At 44.6% G+C, this 19648-nt stretch overlaps 2 non-coding genes across 2 annotated transcripts; both read left to right on the top strand.

Annotated features, from left to right (window-relative positions):
* Positions 1-5486: 5486 nt before the first annotated feature.
* LOC128152281 (small nucleolar SNORD12/SNORD106) lies at positions 5487-5578 on the top strand. The gene has a single exon (XR_008238588.1). It is a non-coding gene; the product is annotated as a small nucleolar SNORD12/SNORD106 (small nucleolar RNA).
* Positions 5579-6085: 507 nt separating this feature from the next.
* LOC128152290 (small nucleolar SNORD12/SNORD106) lies at positions 6086-6179 on the top strand. The gene has a single exon (XR_008238590.1). It is a non-coding gene; the product is annotated as a small nucleolar SNORD12/SNORD106 (small nucleolar RNA).
* Positions 6180-19648: the final 13469 nt, after the last annotated feature.

Below are 19648 nucleotides of genomic sequence, written 5' to 3'. Positions count from 1 at the left end.
AGGATTATTAAAAGAGTGTGAATCTGATTTCAACACCCATATATTACCTGTTCGAAACCCGACGGGTCATATTGGGTGGTCCAGGACTTATGGGCTGTGAATAAGATAACTGAGGACCTTTACCTGGTAGTGGCAAATCCATACACCTTGCTGACTGTTGATAGCCTAACTAACCTGGTTTACTGTTTTAGACTTGAAGGATGCTTTCTTTTGCCTCCCTCTCCACGAAGCCAGCCAAAAATTATTTGCATTCGAACAGGAAAACCCCAAGAGTGGTCGGAAGACCCAGCTCACTTGGATGGTGTTGCCACAAGGATTTAAGAATAGCCCTACCATTTTCAGCAATCAGCTTGCGAAAGACTTGGAATCCTGGGAAATCCCATCTGAGGACGGAAAACTGTTACAGTATGTGGATGATATCCTGATCGCTACCAAAACGGAAAACGAGTGTGTGACCTGGACGGTGAGTCTGCTAAATTTCTTGGGGCTCCAGGGGTACCGGGTATCTAAGAAGGCGGCCCAGGTGATGCAGCCCAAAGTGAATTATTTGGGCTATGAAATTAGTGCTGGACAAAGAACTTTGGGACAGGCTCGCAAAGAAGCAATATGCCAAACCCAGAGACCTCGGACGGTAAAAGAGTTACGGACTTTTCTGGGGATGACTGGGTGGTGCCGACTGTGGATCTATAACTATGGTCTGCTTGTTAAACCACTGTATGCACTAACAGCCACTGAGCAGAAACACCTTGAGTGGAATAAGGAAACGGAACGAGCCTTTGAGCTACTGAAAAAAGCTTTGATGTCAGCCCTGGCCTTAGGACTCCCAGACGTGAGTAAGCCGTTTTTTCTTTTCTCTCACGAGAAGCAGGGCGTTGCCCTGGGAATATTAGCACAAGATCTGGGTCCATATCGACGGGCAGTTGCCTACTTCTCTAAGCAGTTAGATGCGACTGCAAAGGGTTGGCCTGGATGCCTGCGGGTGGTTGCAGCTGTGATACTGAACATACAGGAAGCCTGGAAGTTCACTCTGGGCCAGAAAATGACTGTTTTGGTGTCCCATACAGTATCAGCAGTACTGGAAGCAAAGGGTGGACACTGGTTCTCTCCACAAAGATTCCTGAGATATTAGGCTATACTGGTAGAACAGGACGATGTGGAAATCGTAGTTACTAACATTGTCAACCTAGCTTCTTTCCTCAGCGGAAACACAGGAGAACCAGTGCATCATGACTGTTTGGAAACCATCGAAGCAACATATGCAAGCTGCCCAGACCTGAGGGACAGCCCTATGGAAAATGGAGAAAACTGGTTCACAGACGGAAGCAGTTATGTCTTAAGTGGTAGGCGACATGCGGGATACGCCATTACCACCAGTCAAGAAGTAATAGAGTCAGGGCCATTGCCCATGAATACCTCTGCACAGAAGGCAGAAATAATTGCCCTGACCTGCGCCCTGGAATTGGCCCAAGGCAAAGTTAAGAATATTCATACAGACTCGAAATATGCCTTTGGGGTTGTACACGCACACGGAGCAATCCGGAAAGAAAGAGGATTATTGAACTCTCAAGGGAAAAATATCAAACACGCAGAAGAAATCTTGAAGCTATTGGAGGCTGTCCAACTTCCTGAGAAAGTGGCAATCATGCACATTAAGGCACACCAGAAAGTGAGCTCAGATTCAGAAAAAGGAAATGAGCTGGCGGACAGAGAGGCAAAACAAGTAGCTAAAACAGAGGTAAAAACAGAAGGGGCTCTAGTCCCCGACAGGAGAATCTCTCTAGAAGGTAAGCCAGAGTATACCAAGGAAGATCAGAAGCTTATTACAGATCTAGAAGGGTCATATAATGAAGAGGGGTGGGCTCATACCCCACAAGGGAAGCTAATCATTCTCTCTTGCCTACTATGGTATCTAGTACGGGAGGAACATAGGAAAAGGCATTGGGGAACAGAGGCTTTGTATAAACATTTAATAAGAGAAATTGTGGCCAGAAGTAACTAAAATATTGGTACAAGAGATAAATACCATGCTTTGGAGTTCCAGCAACTATATCCTCTGACAGAGGACCACATTTTGTCTCAAAAGTGGTACAACAAATTAGCCACCATTTGGGCGTAGATTGGCAGCTTCATACCCCATATTGCCCTCAGTCGAGTGGCCAAGTGGAAAAAATGAACCACTTGATTAAGCAGCAAATTGTGAAATTAGGACAAGAAGCAAACTTTGCCTGGCCTCAGTCTCTTCCTTTAGCCCTTTTGCGCATGCGAACAAGACCAAGGGCGAAGGAAGGACTGAGCTCCTTTGAAATCTTGTATGGACGACCCTGTGGAATACAGAGAGGGATGTCCGTACAAGCCGGGAACGAAATTATGACTTCCTACATGGTGGCATTGGGCAAGCAGCTCAATAGAATCAGAAAGCATGTGATTGGGACTTGGGGGAGAGGTTTAGATGGACCTGTGCACAATATACAACCTGGAGATTATGTATATATAAAGTCTCTTACAGAAAAAACTCTGGAACCACAGTGGGAAGGACCGTTCCAGGTACTCCTCGCCTCCTTTACAGCAATCAAGATCAAAGAACAGAATGCCTGGGTACATCACACTAGAGTAAAAAAAGCACCACAAAAGGTTTGGACCTCTGAAGTCCAGGGACTCCTGAAGCTCAAACTGCAAAGGTAGAATGTGGATTAAGATTTGCATAATCCTGGTAAACCTACAGGCGAATAGCGTAGCTGCTTGGCGAGAGAATTCATATGTACAATTGACACAGAACATTACTCAAATTATAAACAAGACTGATGGTTGGGTTTGTACCCAAATGCCAAGGCATTCTGGTCATGGAGTGCCCTTGATAGGTGTCCCATTGCCATTGAATGTCTCTTGGACAAATGTTACTTTCTGGAAGAATACCACTCTCAGGAAAGATCCCCAAGCCAAGTGGGGCCAAAGGTTGGAAATGAAAACAATAACGGCCAGTACCTCAGGCAACCGTTGCCTGGTAAGCTCAGGGAATGGTACGTTTGTTTGGGAATATTCAAATTGCAATAAATCCATCTCATTGAACATGACAACTATTGACCCAGCATTTCAGTTACTTAATTACACTGGCCTCCCTGTTCCGTTAGGAACAGGGTGGTATTAGTTATGTGGTACAGCAGCCTGGAAGACTTTGCCTCTGGGGTGGCAGGGAGCATGTACTTTAGGTGCCCTGGTCCCCAACATTACTATTATTGATAAAACAACACAGAGTCCCATGAGAAGAAAATGAAGAGCCACTCAATCAGAAACCGAAGGATGAGTAACCCCTTAATAGAAAGGCCGACAGGCTATCATAGCTTCGTGCGATGGCTAATCCTATCTCTGAGGGTTAGCAAGTTAGAAGAGGCTATAGTAAACATCTCAGCTGTAATAGAGATAATTGAGAATAAAACCATAGATGCTATCGGAGCGCTCCAAGAAGAAACTATTGGTTTATTGAAAATAGTATCACAAAATCGTATGGCTCTAGATTTATTATCAGCCTCACAAGGAGGGGTATGCACAGTGATCAATGTTAGTTGTTGCATGTATGTAGACCAGAGTGGGTGAATTACTGATGACTTACAGGAGATCAGGAAACAAGCAAAAATCCTACATGAAGTAACTCAAGATGACACCTCTTGGGGATTTTCTGAGCTGTGGGAAAAGCTAACCTCTTGGTTACCAGACTTAATGTGGTTAAAGTAATTGTTTGTCACTGTGATAATAATCATCCTTTTGTCTATAATCCTTTGTATAGCAGTTCGATGTGGTTTATGGTGTTTTCAGAACACAGGAGATTCCTACAGTGAATGGAAGAAGAACCAATTATGATGGAAACTTGAGTCTAATATTTTGAGAGAATGCTAGATAGGGAAACACTGTATTAGAATTAGGTGTAGTAAAAGAATTCACTACTTTTCTAGAAAAGGGGGGACTGAGAGAAGGGGGGTTAAGGGAATCTTAGTAGATAAAACACTGCTTAATAATTGTCTAGATTGCTGTGCAGCCCAAAGAATCAAGCTGATAGATAGTGTTTAATGTTTTGCAAATTGTATAAACTAACAGGCAAGAAGTCCTGCAGTTCCTCACGAAGGACAGTTCCTGATAAGAACTAGAGACTTGCCTTAAGAACCAGCTAAAACCGACCCTGCGGTTTGGATAAGAGCCAAGGAAAAACTGAGTCTGCGCAAGAGTAAAAGGTTACTAGCAGTGATGAAGAGGAGTCGCCTGCCTTCATCCTCACGACCCCCGACGACCACCACAAGGAGGCGCCGCGCAAGCGCAGTCGGGAGGAATTTATGAAAATGACTCCTTGGAACTAATTTTAATATGAAGTGGGGATAGGTCATGCATATGTATAGGTGTATTGAGAAACCTTATGTGTATGTAATACTTGACTGTATAAATTTGGAGCAAGTTGCCGCGTCAGGTGTGCACGACTTTGGTGGGACTAACCCCCCTGTGCTGCCCAGTGCTGAATAAACGTACCTACTTTACAGTCTTGCAGATTGTGAAGTCTATTCTCCGCATGTCACCGCCATGCCAGAGCCTCTGGCAGGTGGGAATGGTAAGTCCTTAAAGTAACTGTTCCTCATTGGTTTAAAAAATATAAGTATATCTATATTTTTTCTTTGAAAAAGAGTTCCTGAGTTGCTTCTGCAATGCTTTTTCAGGTTGGTGACCCTGGAGACTTGACAGATGTGTAGGTTTGACTGCTGGCTTAGATACTGTGCAGCTGACAGCAGAGAGGGTTTCCTCCTGCAGAAGCCTTGCTGCCAGGCCCTTTGTGCCTTGTCTCCCGTTGTGTGCAAGGTGGCAGGTCCAGTAGGGCAGGAAATCTGCAGCCTGCGAGGGGTGGTGGGTTGATGGCTCCAAGCCCCTGGCAGGTGCCCCGTGGCCGGAGGGCTGGGGACCAGGCCATGCTGGAGACACGATGGTTGGTGCTCTGCTGCAGGCCTGGCATGGGGCAGAGCTAGCCTGGCTGTGGCGGGCCCTTGGAGGAGAGATGGGTTCTGGAGTTTTCCTGCCCCTTGCTGGTAGGTGGGCAGTAGCATTCGCAGCGTGGGCCACGCAGTGTTTGTGGCCAAGCTGTTCCCTCTGCCTGGGCTCTGGCAATTGCGTGGCATTTACTGCTGCACGTGCGACCTCCTGCCTTTGTGTTGGGAAGGCGGAAGCCTCTCATGGCCATAAAGGCTGGGCCTGCAAGAGCGCATAACCTGTTATCTCTGCCTGCCTCCCCTTTTTCTGTCCATGTTGTGCTCTGTTGCAGAAACCCCATCAGTGTTTTTTCTCTGGGCTTTTGCAGTATTTCCCGTCACATGTACTCATTGAGCATGCCAATGAGCCAGCTCTTCTTGGGGAGGGATTTGCGTGAATTCACTCATTGCCTGTGGGTCTGCCGGGCAAGGTGGGAGTGTGCCGCAGCTGCTGTGGGTGTGCAGCCACCTAGTTCCTGGGGACTCGCTGGTGTAAGTGATGACTGAATTTTCTCCCCACCAGAGCGACAAGTGTTGAATTCTCACTGTTCAAGCCGGATCATGTCTGATGCACCAGCGGGGAAGTGCTGCTGTGTCCCACGTGCTGCCACGGCCTGGTGCTAACTGTTCCCTTTGGCTTTACTCGTAGGGCGCTGCAAAGGCAGTGGGGGTGTTGAGCCTCTGGGAGACCTGATGTGATGGCTGTAGGTGGCAGTGATGAATTGTGCGATGAGGGCAGTTGCCTGGTTTGTTCCACCATGCCTGAACCTCTAGCAAGTAAGAATGTTAAGTCTTTGATCCGCCTATGTACACTGATTTAAATAAAAAAAAGGAAAAAACCTTTCTGTAAGGGATTTGGTTCTGCAATGCTTTGATGGGTTAGTGTCCCTGGAGATTTGACAGATGTGTAGATTTGAGCATTGCAACAGGGGCCCTTTTAAGTGTTGTACCTGATTATTAACACTTGTTGAAATACTCAAGTTTCCTTTTGCCATCTTTCCTGCAGGGATTAATACCTTGTCAGTTGTTATGGACATGAAGATTTTTCAAATGTAATTGATTGCCTTTTAATGTTCAGCTGAAGAGCATCTGTCATGATGACTTCAGACTTTTCCCCACTAGATTGGCAATACTGATGCAAACTTCTGTTTTAGCCAGATTGACTGATTCCACAGATGCAAGGTGCTTCAGTTCCTCATGTGGCTCCATATTGAGGCTACATGCCCTTGCTTGCACCTCTGTTGCAGGGAAACTACATGTATGCTGCATGCTTTGAGGGCAGGCAACACTGGAGGGTGCTGTCTGCACATATAGTAACACTGGTTGTATAACACTAGCTGACATGCGTGAAAGACTTGAGGATCAAAAGTGAAGGAATTCTTGCTTTCAAAAGATCTCGAGTAAATGGCAGAGAGCTCTGACAGGTTTCAATTTAACTTTAACAGCATAAGCATAGCTTTTTTTTTTTTTTTGTCTTGCCCTATTTAAGCACTGTTAAAATGAGGTGCTTCTAACAGGGAGCTTTTGTTCTTGATATTTTTTTCTTTTTTTGGGGCGGGTATTTTTTTTCCCTTTGAATGGGAGGTTCTCAATGCCTTGAGGTGTGGATGAAAGTCAATTTCCAGCAATGTGTCTATTTGCAAGAGAGGGATTGCTTTTGGTGTTCCTTTTCTTCCTTTTTTTTAATAGAAGATCAATGATGTGACATCTTCTTTGATTAGGATTTCACTAATGCTCTAGAAAATGTGCTTAACAGAACTTCATGGGATAAAAAGCTATTGTCACTGGCTTCATTCAGTTACAGCCTTCTGTTGCTGTTCAGGTGCTTGTTGTGCAGCTATAGAATCTCCAAGGAGGCTGAAATCTCCTTGGTAGCCTGTATCTATGAAGAGCATAAATGACCTTTTTATATGGCACTCTTGAAATCAAAAGGAGCATGAGTGGTCTGTGTCAGATGGTGAAGCTGTAGAGCTGACCAGATATGTTACTCTGGCACTCTCTGCTCAGTCAGCTCCCCAAGGCTTTTATGAAGTACTACTCTAAAAGCTCCCACCATGCAGTTTTATGAGTGCATCTATTTGGAGTGCCTGGCAGTGAGGAAGTTTTTGCTGTTTGCAGAGCACCCCTTGCTGTCTAATAGTTTTTGGGGGGAATTTGAGAGCTATATACTTGCTGTTTCTGGTAGAGTAGACTGACGATGTTGGCTGTTTTCTTGACAGGTTGAGATTTGTCAGAAGTTGACCTGGGATCTGCTGTGATTTCAGTGTACTAGCAGAAAACTGTCTTCTGCTAATGATGTCCCTCTCCATGCTACTGCCTGTGATCGCTTGTCCAAGCTACAGCATTCACATCGTCCTGCAACAGCTCTGGTCTTTTCTCAGAGCTAGCAGGAATGATAAACTGGTGTCCTGCCAACTTACAGATGGAGGGTGTTATTTTTCTTGGTATGAGGCATTTAACTGTAATGGATCTGGAACTTGCTGCATTTTTAGTGTAATTGGATGCTTTTGTCTGCAAGGGCTGCATTCGCCACCTGACAGCTAATGTTATACTACCATAATCATTAAAAGTAAGGAAGCCTTTCCTTAGAGAGTGACTGTCAAGTATGGGAGGATGGCCTTCTGTGTAACGAGAGGGGGGATTCAAGTCTTGGCTCTGCCCTGTCATCCAGAAAGCTTTAGTAATGTATCATTGGCAGCCTGTAAAGTGGGAAGGGGCATCTTGGATGCTGCAGTGCAGTGTGCGTTTCTGTACTGTTTAGAGTCTTATTTTCAATAAAATCTGAGTACTAGGTGAATTCAGCTGGTGACTGAAATTCTCTTTACATGCTTTTAACAGCCAATTTCTGGATCTCGTAATGGTTTTGGGGAGTTAGATGGCAACAGTGCTTCTTTGTAGTGATTGCTTACATGGGGCTGCCTGCTGCCTCAAGCTAGGAGAAAGGGGCGTGATCTCATGGCAATATAGCTTCTTCGGATACCCTGAAGTAAAAGTGCTTAGCTGAGACTTGTGGCTGCTGCTGTGCTGCAGGAAGCATCACTAGGGCACAGTTCTCTGTATGTAAACAGCTGGGTGCTAAAGTTCGACAACAGGTCTGTCTTCTGGACAAAAGGGAAAGGCGTAGTCTGCACTTTGTTTCTGTTTGGACAAGGGCTGTCCCTCAGCTTCTCCCTTAGATCCTGTGTGGGGAGCAGCTGGTGTAGAACATGAGTCAGTTGGGATTTTAGCTGGCTTGGTAAAAGGTGTGGATTAGCATGTTCCCAGGTAAGTCACTGGCTTTGCAAATTCTTCTGTACATGAGTCTTACAGAAAAGTGACAGCAGTCTGGGAAGGAATGGAAGCTGATGTCAGCTTCTGTGAGGATATGGACATTTCCCTTGTGCGGTGTGTTCAGCTCACAGGAATGACTGCTTCTGGCTAGAGAGACTTGGTGACAGATGTTCATTCAGATCCTGCAGTCTTCCCCTGGATGCTCTTTGGCAAACTTCCAGGTTTGCAGAGCAGGAGAATGAAATAAACTGTACATACGTGCTGAAGTAGGGAACCACTAAATGAGAAGAAGCTAAAGGCTTTTCTAATACCTAATTTCCTAATACCAGAGAGGTAGTCAAGAGCCTGAAGATGTATTGCTTCCTGTAGCTCTGACTTCCATATCCCATATCAATTGACTGTACACATCTGGCCTCAGTAGGGGTGAAAAATCTGGGTCAATGCACCTGTGCTGCACAATGTCTGCACACATAGAGGGGTTGAATGGTGGCGAGTCTGTTCTGCAGGGAGGGAGAAGGCATCCTCCATCTGCTGTGCCCATTAGCCTGGCAGTCAGGAGTGGTGTCTGCGTGATGTAGTCAAACAGGCCTTGGCAGATGTCTCATGCAGGTCCTGGTCTGGTAGCATTTGTACACCCCACTGGCAATACAAATGAAGTAAATTGCTCCTTCAGATAAAGCTCATGAGAAGAATTGGGATACATACTAACCTGCAGTGTCTCAGACAGCAGGTTCAGATTCAAACCCCAGGCCTAATGATGGAAGTAGCTGTTCCCCATGTGCTGCTGTTGGGAAGTAGCACAGCAGGTATGTGCATTAGGGATGGGGTTAAAAACTAATCCCCCTGCAGCCTCATTAGGTTCCTGAGGAGCAGGGCCACATGGCAGCTGTTGAAGGTTCCTGTGTTGCTAGTTCTGGGCCTGTGGAAGCCTGTAATTGATGGGTTGTCCATGCTAAATGCCAACCAAGGGGCTGCTACCTGAAAGAAGCTGGGTGCACATGCAGGGGCTGCAGTGAGCTAGCTAGCCCAGTGGTGACAATGCAGCTTGAAGTAGCTGAAGGGCAAAAGTGAGGCATGGATAACAGGCTGAGGAAACATTTAAGGAGTGATTTCCTGCAGCATTTGAAGTATTGCTGTGTTATTTTTACTGCCCGATAGCAACAGCCTAACTAATACTGTAATGGGTTGGAAGTTATTTACAGCAGTTACAAGTTTACAGGGTATTTCTGCTACTTAAAAGCATAAATAACAGTTTCAGTGGTTACAGGAGGGGATCTGGTATCTGAGCTGATAGTGGCCTTTGGCATGTATGTTTAGTAGGAAGCAGCAACAATGGAAAATTAGCTATTCATCAGCATTCAAAGCAGTCTTCCATTAAACTGGGTAGAGATTTTTCTCATTCAGTTGATGTAAGGAGCATGATCTCTTGAAACAATATATTGATGAGGGATCAGAACTGCTGCTAAGGTAATTACTTTCATAATGAGCATACTTACCAGCAAGTGTAATTCAGGAAGTGGAGAGTGCTGGTTGTCCAGTGGGAGCTGTAAGGACAGATGTAGCTGGAACATGTTCTTTGCATGTTTTATTACCTGCCCAAGAAAAGTTGCTCAGGCCAGGATTCAAGCACTGCTGCTATTGCACGTGTGCATAGGGATGGAAGACAAAACTGTCTGAAGATAACTGATCCACTGTAGGCAACCCGTAAATGCTCTCTAGTCTGGATGCAGAGGCTGGTTGGAAGCACTGAACTGCGTGCGAAGAACTGAATCTGGAGGTCTCCTCTGACCCGGCAGCTGTAGGGGGTGCTGTGTGCATGCGTTGCCCAAAGCTTAGTAAGGGCCAGATGGAGTTTCTGCATCAAACGGTTTGTTTGAGTTGTTCCCTGTGTGTATATAGTTAAGATGCTTTCACCTTGTCACTATAGCGGTGTGCTGTAGTAAACCTCTGGCCCAGTGGTCATTAGCTTATCTGTAAGAACAAGAAGTGTGACAAAGTGGAGACAGACACTAAAAGTAACATCTGAACTTGCCAGAGGCTTTTATTTAGAGGAGTAGAGGTGGAGGAGTTCTTCTGTACTGATAGGCTTTTGTTTCAAAGCTTTCATCTGCTGGAGTTTCTGATATGCCTGCAAACAGCCAGGCACCTTAGGTGTGGCTTCATTTTACATCTGTCTCTGATGTTTTTTCTGGAACTAGTTTGGGTCTAGAGAGCATCCTGTCCCCTGGCACTCCTTCCACACCTTTGCTCCAAATTCCCACATACCATGCTCAAAAATGTGATCATGGCTGCCTTTACCAAAACTCTGTCTGGGCAGAGTTTCAGCAAAAAGAGGGTAAATGGTAGGTGCAGCTGGTAAACACAGGCTGGGGGTCATGTTCTTTAGTAGTAGAACATCTTTTTTTTCTGTAATACAGGATATCCTACCTTCTGCTGCTTCTCCAAACACCCTTGGTAATGGAGAGCTGGCTGAACTTGGCTGTGGCCAGCTATGGGCTCTCAGCAATGTGGTATGCTATGAGCTCAGGTAATTTTCCTGTGTGTAACTGTGAGGTATTAAAAAACTTGAGCTGCAATGGACTTCCTAGTACAACTGTGTTACAGCCAAGTAATGAAGTATGCCTCCCAGTTAATAGAGAAACCATCAAACTTTATTGTCTGGATCAAGCATGGAAGTAAGATCACCCCATTTGAAAATCTCTTGATACAGCCCTTTGATAAAAGATGGGGGTGGGGGTTGGGGGGTGTGGTTTAACACTGAATTTAAAGCAATTTGCAGCTCAGCTTTCTTCCTCAGAGCTGTCCTTGGCATTTGTTGCCCCATTGCTTGCCTGACTTCTGCAGGCACTGGTCAACTCCTGAGTGTGTCTGCTGGGTGTTTTGAATGAGGAGATGAGGGCCAGGAGGTATGTTTTGGACAATGGCTGACTTAGAGCTTTTTCTGTGCACAGACAGCTCCCTACTAGCTCTCAGAGGCTGGCAAAGGATAATCACAGTATGTCCAGAGCTTATATTCTGCTGCTGTGAAGTGGCTGAGCGGGACAGTGGGGATGAAGGCAAGAATTGTCAGTTCTGTCAATTACAGCAGGAACAGATGATGCTGTATGTACTTGTGTAACTTTCTAAAACTGAAATCTGGAGTCACTCAGGGGGCTGGTATGTTTAAGTAAATGTTTACTTTTCTCTAACAGCTCTGTTTCTTGATGCCATGAGCATTTGAGAGGAAAATAGCACAGATTATTTCTCTGTCTGATGTTGCTTTTAATAGGCATGTTTTCATACACAGTGAGAGGTTTAACATCTGTATTCCCAAAGACCCAGGCATCTTTTTGACTGCATGGTGATTATTACATTCCTTTTAGACCCACCTGTTAAGTGGCTGCATTAGCTTATGGGATAGCACGGTCCATTTATTCATCGCATTCATTGCTGCTTCTACTCTTTGCGTTATTTCCTCTGCCTCCATCTCTGCTCAGTGATAGATTAAGTTATCTGACACATCAGTTGTGTTGACAGGCTAGATGTTATCATGGACAGCAATGAAGGAAAACTTGGTTTTGTGATTGCCCTAGGAAGACCCATGTTTCAGGACACTCAGATTGCCCCATAGGCAGTAAGGGGAAGACTTTTTTTGAAGCAGATGGTTTAAAGGAGTGTTTTAAAGAGATGTTCTGCAGCTATAGACTTCTGTTCATCTTCCACCCTTTTTGCCAGATCCCTTGCAGTGGTTGGGGTGAAGCCAAGTGTCTTGGTGCAGCCCAAGTCTCTGGTGCTGTGGGAACTGCTGGTTTGTTATAGCACCTAGGGTTCCCAGGCACTTTCCCTTCCAAGCATAGGGCACAGGGTGCAGATAGTGCTGATACCCTTTGGCACTGCCCTGGCTGTCTTCTGTCAGCCTTCATCTTGCAGAAAACTGCAGTTTATGTCCCTCTGCTCCCTGCTGTGACTTTCCTTGCTCAGACCACCTGGTTGATGCTCAGGTTCAGCTTGCTGTGTAGAGGGAGGCCTGGTGCTCTCTCTGGAGCTCTGGCTTTCTGCCAAGGTTCCCAGCACACACCACCAAAATCTCCCCTTTGCAACATGATACCTACCAGAGACAGGTGCTAAAGCCTTCTAGATTGTTCCACAGTAAATTAAACTCTAGAGAAAAGTGCTGGAGATGGTTCTTTTCACATTTACAGAAACAGGTACTCTGTGGTCTGAAGAAATTATCTTCACCTGTTTCTCTGCTCAATGCCAATGTGAGGCTAGCAAGGACTGGATGCAGCCCCTGCCACAGGGCTTCCAGTGACTGAAATGGGCTCAAGTCCTTTATGATGTGGATGGGAAGCACCTGGCAGCTTGCAGGTAGTAACAGAGTTGTCTCGGTAATGGGTAAAAATATTCATTGTGCTAGACCATATTCATGGTGTTTGTAAATCGTAGCAATTCCATTATATTCCCTAAGGTTGATTTGGGTTCATGGAAACAGGTTCAGGGCCATTTCTGTCTATGTTACCTGAGAATCTGCCTGATTTCTTCAGTGTTATATTTAGAAAAATGTCCACTGGATAGTCTGCAGTTCACTGTGCCTGTCGCTTGCTCTGTTCAGTTTTGAATGCTGTGGCTGGGTCACCTTGAAGTCTTCCCTCTAGTGCTGAGAATAAGCTTGACTTCCCTAGTCTTTTCTCAAAGCAAATATTAAAGCCAGGGGCTGTCCTCATTTCTCTACTTTGCATAGACTCCCTTGGGTTCATGTAACCTTTCTCAGCGAGGATGTCCAGGGCCAGACAAACTTTTGGAGAAGTGGTCTCAGCATTAACTGCATGAAGAAGCAAGGCACATTTCCCATCTCTGACAGTGGCAGGTGTCCTTCTAGTGGGCTGAGGAGGCTCAGCTGGTGCATGAGGGTGGTAGGTAAGGAGATGTGGCCCCATGTGGTGCTGCTTGCCCAGATGGATTCCCTGAAGCCTGTTCCTGGAAGCTGCTCTCTGAAGGTGGGGCAGTGTGTCAGCACCCAGGGGCTGGCCCAGAGCAGCACACATGCTTTCTGCTCCACACATGCTTACATTTCCCGCTGTGGGTGGCCGCAATGTCTTCAAGACCATACTGCTGCTGGTTCAGGGCAGCTCTTTAACTGAAAGGGTGAGGCTCGTGCTTTTGATCCTCCCACAGATAGTGGAATGCTTGCACGTGGGTCCAGGATAGAACCTGGCCTGTAGGCAGCAGCTAATTTCTGGATACCATTTCTCAGTGAGAAGAAATACTAAGTTGTACCTCCGCCCTTGTTTAGCAGCTTGGAGTATGTATACTTTCTTTGTGCTGCACAGCTGTGCCAATGGTAGACATTGCCTTACCCTCACCAATTTTCCCAAATCCAGCTGGAGAATTTAATGGCCTGCTGATGAAGAAAGATTGTTGCTATCTCATGCAAATGGTTGCAAACCATCTGCAGGCACACAAGGGTGTTGCTGTAATTGTTACATGTTACACTGGCTTAGTCTCCATTCATGTTTCCAAGAATTTTGTCTACCAAGAGGAGATAAAAACTTATTTTTTCCCTGAGATATAGCACTCATGGAGGAAGGTTTGTCTTGAGAGTGAATCCATTTTTCAGTGGGTGTGGATCAGGCCCTTGACACCAGCAGTTCAAAGCAGACTTTTCCTTTGAGTATTCACTGTCACTGTTTTATAGCAGGATATTTATAGGTGCAATTTTCTTCGAAATCTACAGAGGAGGACTGGAAGTGTCTGAGAAGCTTTGTTAGTCAGCAATTTATGTTGCTGTGGAAACACCTTAGTAGGGCTTGGGAAAACCACCTGGAGAAAAAGGTGGCTGCCAAAGGTGCTAACAGCAACGTGCATCTCTTGTAAGCTAGGAACCAACCTAAACCTGTACATCAGGCACATGCTTCACAACAGCTACTGTTGTGTCATGAGGGTGACACATTTTGTGCTGCTGGTTATGATTTCCTTCTGTAAACCCTCTCTGTCACTTCTCCAACCTATGACCCATAACCTCTGCCGGTCTGTCATGGTTTAACCCCAGCCAGCAACTAAACACCATGCAGCCACTTGCTCACTCCTTCCTCCCAGTGGGATCATAGAATTGTTTAGGTTGGAAAAGACCTTTAAGATCATTGAGTCCAACTGTCAACCCAACACCACCATGCCCACTAAACCATGTCCCGAAGTGCCACATCTACATGTTTTTTGAACACCTCCAGGGATGGTGACTCAGCCTGTTCCAATGCCTGACAAGGATGGGGAGGAGAATTGTCAAAAAAAAAAAACAACAAAAAACCATGGGTTGAGATAAGGACAGTTTAATAACTAAAATAGAATAACAATAATAATAATATAACAATAATAGTAATTGTAATGAAAAGGAATATAACAAAAAGAGAGAAATTAGACTCAAGAAAAGACAAGTGATGCACAATGCAATTGTTCACCATGCACTGACCAATGTCTGAGCAGTGATCCGTCCCTCCCAGCCAACTTCCCCCAGTTTATATACTGAACATGATGTTCTATAGTATGGGATATCCTTTTGGCTAGTTCAGGTCAGCTGTCCTGGCTATGTTCCCTCCCAGCTTGTGCACCTGCTTGCTGGCAGAGCATGGGAAACCGAAAAATCCTTAACTTGGGATAAGTGCTATTTAGCAACAACAAAAACATCAGCATGTTATCAACATTATTCTCATACTAAACTCAAAACAGCACTGTACCAGCTACTAGGAAGATAATTAACTCTATCCCAGTGAAAACCAGGACGCAGTCTTTCCTCTGGCCTTGGATGATATGTTGGGTACCAAAGTGGCGCTGAAGTCCTTGTGAGTGAGGTTGCTGGCTGTAAAGGTAAGTAGCAACATTGGTGGGGGTGAGAGGGATGCTGATCAGGTCTCAGCATGAGTTACAGTGACTTGGTGAATGTATTTGCATGCAAACCTGGCTTTTTTTCTAGCAGAGCTGACCAGGTAGACCTGCTGTTGCATAGCCCTTTGGCAAGTGGAAGGCTTGGTGAGAAGGGGTCAACTTCTGAGTCATCTTGTTAGTTTATAAAGCAGATACAAATCTGGTCCTTGATGTTCTTTTCCTGCCCTTTTTTTTTTTCCCTGCCCTGGAGGAAAGTACTTGCAGGACTAGAGCAGAGAAGGGGGGAAGCACAGATGGATTTTCTCAGTGATAGAAAGCAGAATCAGGGCTCTGTGTGACTGCCAGACTTGTGGCATAACTGTTGGGTGCAGGGTTCACCATGCTATGTGGACTGGATGCAACAGGCACAAAGGATGTCACAGCCTGTTGCCTGAGAGATGTGATGCAGCCTTTTCCTTCCAAGTGGCAAGTGGGTGCCTCTCTTACTCTGTGTTGCAGGATTCTGGAAGTGGCATTGGTGGGTTCTCCCTCCTGCTGTTTTTCTCTTTTTTTTTTAATTTATTTTTATTTTTTCTTTAAAGAAAATGGAAAGGTCACAGTCTCCCATGAGCTGCCTTCTCCCTGTCTGAATTCTGACAGGGTATCTGGTAAAGGCACCTATCCATGGATGAGCCTAATGATTTTCCCTCACACTGAAGACGAAAGCTCACCCTTATCTGGGTGTTGTCAGATATTCCCTCTGTCTGATGGCAGGAGTCTGTCTGTCCATCACAGCATTGTTGTTCCCTCAACTGTGGCTCAAGAGGTGGGAGAATGAAGATATAAAGCTGCATGAGAGGTCTGCAAGGCTAAGGGAAGACAGGATCTTTCAGGCCTTCAGGAATGCATCACTGGGTTCAGCCATGGGTAGGAGGCTTGTTGGTGAGTTGTGGTTTTCTGTAGGTTTGCCTGATCCTTAAACCTATATAGGATCCCTGAGAGCTGGTGGGGCTAGTAGCCCTGTAAAGAGAATTGTAGTGGTGAAAGTGTTAGGAGCATCTCACAGGGTTTATTCATCTTCATTTCCCTCATACTGGGAGCAAAGACCTCAGGAGCTGGAACAGTAGGAACAGTCCCCATGTCCTGTGAGATCTGTATGCATGTGCGTGGTGCTCTAGCTCTTGGCTTCTGCAGCTGTAACTCATCCAAGTTGCTGTCAAAGTTAGTTGTGAGCTGTCTAAAGCAGATCAGTTGGCAGTCTAACTTGTAGAAGCAAAAATGGGTTTTGGCCCCTTTGGACCATGTTGCAAAGGACTGTGTACAACTGGACTGTGTAGTCCTGGTAAGAGATACTACTTGGGTCAGCTGTGTTTTTATAATAACGTGGTGCAGGTTTATGCTGGTATAATGGTGAGTTAGAGCCTAAGTGGTAGCAGTGTAAGAGGTGATCTCTCCAGGAAGCTCAGTAGCTGTGTAAACCTCTGGATTAGAGGACAGCTAAGAAAAATTTTCTTTATTACAATAGTGAATCTGGCCTCTTAGCAATAGCCTTATAATCTTCATGTCATCTTATTCAGAGACCTGTTATTATCAGAGCACTGAGCATGTGGAGGTGGAAAGATCTCATGGGGTGAACTTTTGTTTTGTTTTTGCCTTCAAGGTGGTGGTTAAATAAACAGCAGTTACACAATTTTCCCATAGCTGAGCTTTTTGTACCTAAGTCAAGGTGGTGGTTGTAGGCAGGGGTTGCTTTCATGCTGAATGTTGATAACATGTTTTACTGGGCAAATATAATCCCTGGGTGGCCTCTTCTGTCTGATCCTGGTTCACTGAGGGTACAAATAAGCTGTAGCTCTTAGTCTGAACTGTAACACCTTATGCTTTCAGTTCTTTTCAATTTTTGGTGTTCAAGGCAGTGAGTCCACTGGAAAAGGGAATGTGTAGTCTGGAAGCAAGTCCTATAAATGATACATAAGGCAAGAAGCAAAACTGAGCTTCAGACAACTCCTGTCTAACAGACTGACCACATAGGCCAAATATTGCCTGCTGAAAGGCGTCATCTATTGTACATCTAACATACGTTGCCAGTCTGTTTGCTGTTGCATGGACAACCAAGTTATTTAACACAAACATACATGTGGAAACTGGTAATAGTTCAAGTGAATTAGGTTTTTGATTGTCCATATATTTCTGACATCCAAGGAGACTAAAGCTTCATCAGGCTCTCTGTCACAAGGGTGTATGGGGGTGGAAGGAGCTGTGCACTTGCTATGAACCGAGTTGAAGTCATTGGTTCAGTTCATCATGGCTGGCAGAAACTGTCAGATTTTTTGCCATAAATACGGATTCCTCAGTGTCTTGGCCACATCCATTAAAATCACCATGCCCAGCCTCTTCAGTGAGGGGATGGCATACAAGCAATGTCTAGTGGCTACAAGCTGGCTGCATGGATGGGGCCAGGCATTGGAAAAGCCTTCGCGGATCATTTTTCATCCATCTCCCTTTCCAAAGCGCTGAGTATCACCATGGGTTCAAGACGTGATTATCAACATGATTATAATTTTTAAAATCTGAATTTCACACATGGAAGTTTCCTCAAGATTTAGATTTGTGGTGCTTGTGAGCTGGTTTTGTGGCTCCCTTTCCTTTGGCAATGTTGAATACTGTTAAGCATTATTTTCATTATGGGCAGAGATACAAAAGGAGTATTCAGAGATAGTATTGAGGTGATTTGGGCTTATAATGCCAATTTCTTGGACTCATTAGGAATGTTATTAAAACTCCCTTCAGAATGTAATTATTTAAAGTGTAGTGACCTCTTCTGTCATCCAGATGTCTACTCCTGGCTGTTTTTTAAGGCTGTGAGTCAGACAGTGTTGATAGCAATGCTATGCTGCAGATGGAACAGAAATGTACAACACTTCTATTAATTTTTAAAGCAACTTGGCAGGGTCACATAGGTCCATGGAAATACAGTTTTGGGAAAAGAAACCAAAAAAGCTCTTAACTTGTTTCTCTGTGACGCGTTAGGAAAAAATCCTGGTCCAGCTACTGAACAATAGCTGTGAGGTCTGTAGGCAGCTCTAGTCATTCAGCAAAATGCATTCCTTTACCATCCATAGCACAATTAATCTAACTTGTCAAAAATTGCTAGTGATCTCTACACTGTAGAAAATATGTAAGGACTCGTGGCCCACATCCTGCAGGCAATAGACTAAAGGGCAGATCCTACCAGAAGACCTGAAGAGTTGGACTCGGTAGTCTGCCTGTGTAAACTTGTTGTGAGGTCCCAGGGCAAAAACAGTTCAGAAAAAAACAGAAGGAGAAGGTGCAGTTAACCCGTTCTTCCCAAATCTTAGCATCCTCTGCTTGCATCACTATTAAAACTTCCATGGTGACTAATGGTGATTTTCATCAACAAAAGAATGCTCCTGCTGATGAGAGAATAACAGGAAACTCCTCTTTTTGTGCAATTATCCTTACTGATAAGAAATAAAGGACTCCCACACTGCAGTCTTCTGAACATGCTGTCTAGAAACATCTCCATCTGCTGAATTGTTTTAGATCAAACTTTTTCTACCCCATATCTTTCCACAAGGCACTAGGGGGTCTTTAATAAGCTACTTTCCACAGTTACTGTAAGAAAAATATAGCAAGTTTCTTAGCAATGAAAACTAAATTCCATTGGAAATACCTTAGTGGAGTTTTACAGCTTGTTTATATAAAACACTTTAATAGCGAAGGGAAAAGAAATGTTTTCCTCACAAACTTAATTTCTTTATCTTGTTGTTTACAAGATTTTTTCTTCATGTTGTAATTTATGGCATCATTTTTCATGGATCTGAGTAGGAGCCTGGGTATTGAAAAGAGGAATGTGCTTTGAGGAAGTAAATTAAGTTTCTCCCAGAGTTTTATAATTCAAACCTGGGTACAGCTGAAATAGTGTTGAAATAGTAAAAAAGTTAATTTCTAGAGGAGAGGGGAAAAAAAATCAGTGCACCTTATTCCAGGTAAAATAAAGCAAAATCTCTTCCTCTTTGCATTTACTAAATTGCAAAGTACAGAGTGCCCTGGTGACTTGGTTTTGCCCAAGGGACATGAATGCTTGACTGGTCAATGCCTTCCTGTGCCCATGACAGCTTCTGCTCTCATTTAAGAAAATAAACATGACCATTTCTGTCATGTCGATTGTATCAATTGAATAAAGCTGTTAAATAGGTGAGGTAGTGTTACAGGTTCTGTTTATTTTCATCTCTGCTATTACTGCATGCTGCTTCCTAGTTGCACTCAGAAATGCCAGTCACAAAAAGGACCCTCTGTGCTGAGAGGTTACTTCTGTGAGTTTGGGTCAATGCTTTGGTTTTTAGCTCTATTTTTCATCAAGTTTCTGTGCTGCTTCTTAATGTTCTGTGAAGTGTTCAGCTATCATCTGCAGGGAGTGAATTTGTGCATGTGGGTGGCCTTGAATCTCTTGTGGAAATACTAATTGTAGAGAAGGCCTCTGGTTTCATCACCTAAGTGGTACCCTATTGCAAATAAAC

This window comes from Harpia harpyja, chromosome 1 (assembly GCF_026419915.1).
Source record: "Harpia harpyja isolate bHarHar1 chromosome 1, bHarHar1 primary haplotype, whole genome shotgun sequence".
Taxonomy (NCBI): domain Eukaryota; kingdom Metazoa; phylum Chordata; class Aves; order Accipitriformes; family Accipitridae; genus Harpia; species Harpia harpyja.
This window is presented reverse-complemented; position numbering and strand designations above follow the sequence as displayed.